This window comes from Teleopsis dalmanni, chromosome 1, assembly GCF_002237135.1.
Source record: "Teleopsis dalmanni isolate 2A chromosome 1, ASM223713v2, whole genome shotgun sequence".
In the NCBI taxonomy this organism is placed as follows: Eukaryota; Metazoa; Arthropoda; class Insecta; order Diptera; family Diopsidae; genus Teleopsis; species Teleopsis dalmanni.
The window spans coordinates 57046461-57050088 of NC_051846.1; positions in this window are offsets into that span (position 1 = coordinate 57046461).

Genomic DNA, 3628 nt, shown 5'->3' on the forward strand with positions numbered 1-3628 from the left:
CAGACTAAGTGCAGGAGAAACCAAGAAATAAAACGGAAGTAACTTTATATTTTTATATTTTATTCATATAAATAAATCAATTTTATATATTAAAATTTTAGCACTTTTAAATTTTATTATTGATATGTTAGTGTTTATTTTATGTGTTTTATTTCTGTCCACAGTCTATTTACCCATTACAAATATGTGTCATCTGCTGCATTGCAGATAAGCTATCAGAGATGGATGTTTATATTCGCATAGAAATCATTGAGCATATTTTATTTATTTATTTTACTAGACAGCTGACTATAAAATTTTAACTCTTTATAAAATGAAGTTGTTTCCCACGGCTTACATTTTGTTCAATCATATTTAATGTTTCTCATAAGACTTAAATACAAAAGTCACTTAAGTTATGATCTCTGCTTATTTTACAAATGGAAGAAATGCTTTGAAGTGTAGTCTTGTAAGAAAATAAAATATTATATTTAATAACAATCAATATTGAAGTCAGTTCTTTGCCCTTTGTACTAAATTCGTTAAATAATCTCGCATTTCATTTTTTTTTAATAACGTCAAAAATACACTTTTATAGACTGTTTTATTGTTTATCTCCCGTAAACTTTTGAGTTGATTTTTTTGCACAAAAGACGAATAAGAAACTCATAAGAGATTAGGATCCATTTACGATATTTATCAAAGTATAAAGTGTCAAAAAAAATGCAATCAGAAACCCCAATATCTTAAACGCAAACTTAATTTTTACATAAAAAAAAGAAAAAGAAAAAAATTATGAAAGATTTGCAATATTTATGAACTACTAAGTGTTAAATAATAGCCCACCAAAAAAAAAATTTAACCACAAAATTATCAAATTTAATACCTCGTTACATCTATATACCAAATATAATCATATGACTCAAACGGAAATCGAGAGACACAAATTACTATCTCACTCAGATGCTAACCAGACATGGATATATTTGCAAGTACCTGTACCGCATGGGAATCTACCCGACTGCAATTATGGCGTTGAAGATTATGACACCTTCTTTCACTCTAATCGGTGGCTCACATTTAGAAAAGACACAATAGCCCAAATTAGACCAATAAATCGAAAATATAATGGAAAAGATAAGAGCGAACTTAGAGAACTAACGAACGATAGAGTCATACGTGATTCAAGTCCTCAAAACGAAGAAAGTAGGCCTAGAAAGAAGAAACAGAACCTAGGTTAATATATAGTGCAGACATCAAGAAAATGCGGTGAAAAAGTGTAAGTCTGAACGCAGATCGAAAAACACAAGAGCATTGCTTAAAATGCCAATATAAAAAAGACCCTCCTCGAAGTAATGCGAAAGCGGTTCCGACGGGAAATAAGTCTCTTCGAAGAGGGGGTGTTTTAGTCCGTATATTACATATTAATGTCAAGAAGTTGGACACACCATTCTGATGATGGTCGGCCTGACGCTGCATAAAACATTCCAGCTCCTCATCACAAAAAAAAAATTTATATATTTAGACAAATAAGTTCGGATATTATTAATAGATTAAAGTTGATTTTTGTTTTGAAAATTTGTTAATTAAATTAATATCATTTTTTTCAAAATTTTTGTAATAAATTTTTTGGTCATTTTTCTTCTTTTTGTATCTTGTTTTCTTATAAATATATACAATTTATTATGTATATATTATGCAATATATATTTATTATGCAATTTTTCAACTATCTATGAATATTGCTCAAATATTTATATAATATAAAGTGTATATTATATAGGGTAATAAATATTTTAAGAGTTATATCAATACGAAATAGCTCCCGCACTGCTTGTTTACTGATTTCCATCAAGCATTTGACAGTATTAATCGATAAAAATTACCTTCAAAAATCTTAAAAACTTTACTGAAGTTAGATCAAAAATAAACTACTTCAAAACAAAGTATATGCTGAGAACAAAAAAGGTGTAATGATAATCAGTTTATAATAAATAGCAAGTTATTTGAAATATTAAATACCTGGGTTTGGTATTAAATAGAACCTCAGCAATATACGAAAGACTTTAAACAAAAAATTAGTTTCTGATTCTTCAGTTCCTATATATGAACTCGAGATATAGGCTGCTTAATTATATCAAAAACTATTAACCAACTTTCGCATGTTAATTTAAAGTACTTCGAAAAATATTGGGCACGGTTACAAACTCAGCCATTCAATAAAGGGTTAAAATGTGATCAAATACATTAAATCTCTTAAAGTTGAAAACGAAATTGAGATACAAAAAAAAAATTGTTACAAGAACAACGATGTCGTCTTGTGCAATATTGGTAGTAATATATGCAAAATACATTTAAGTGAACATTATGATATAGCAATATAGTAGATACTATGAGTATTTACTGCAACAGAATTATTTAAAATTGAATTTTTTTAAAGTAATCATTATTTGCAATATAACTGCTTGTATTATCGTTTATATAACAAATCTCGATCAAGAAAGTAAGTCTTCTTAGTGAGGCATACAAAGTATAATTTAATATTTAATTTAGTTACTTTATTAAATGGTATTAATGATTTTTTATTTTTGTCTACATGTGAAGTAATTCTTGTTATAAATCCTCCTCAATTAGCTAAGAAAGCCGTTTTGAATCCACAAAAGCCTCGTAATAGTGGGTAGTAGTGGGTCAATCTAGAACCAAAGGATTTGGCCAATGCTAATGCTAGAGATATCGCCGAATGTGTTGATAAGGGGGCCACCAGAAACTTAAGCGTAGTTCTGGCCAAACCAGGACATAGTCACATTAGATATTCTGGTGTTCTTTCTTCGAGAACTGGTGGACACGCACTGCAGGAGATACCACAGGGTAGGCAAAGCCTAGCTCCATGCCGTCCTATGGTCCACGTGCCGTGTAAAGACAGATATTATCCTTGATACCTCTGATTTGCTTCTTTGTATTAAGTCAAAGGTTCTACATTTGGAATAGATTGACCATACAGCTTTTGACCTAACTGCTGAGGCGACAAGGGCCCAGTCACTATTTGCGTGTCACAAAAAATGATCATAAATAAGTTTACGACCGTAGCTGACAGGGGCAGGGATTGAAATTTTTGTTATTAATTTTTACTAGAATTTTTCAAAATTAAAGCAATGCATTACAACAAAACCCTTATTAAGCAAATGTGTTTATTTGTTAGTTAATTTGTATAAAAATGTTAACACAAATAATAATTATAATTGCTAATCCCAATTTTCGACTTAAAAGTGAAGCGTAATGTTTGATATTTTTAACACCTACTTTACAAAATTAACAGCAAAAAATTTGTTTATTCGCACAAAAATAACATTAATTTGGTAAAATTAAAAATAAATACTAGTTATAAAAAAAAAAACAAAAAAAAAGAAAAAAATAATATTTAAATACATATTTGAGAAGTAAATGTTCAAAAAGACTACACAACTTATCAAAATTGATTAAATCGAAAAAACGTAAGTAAGCAGCAGTCACTTAAATAAATGAACAACAAAATCTCAGCTGAAAAGCAGTCAGTTAATTTGCGGCCAAATACGGCAACATTTGAGATTGTTTACAACGCATTTATTTACTTAAAACTGAGTTTAAATGCCAAAATTAAATGTACGCCATAC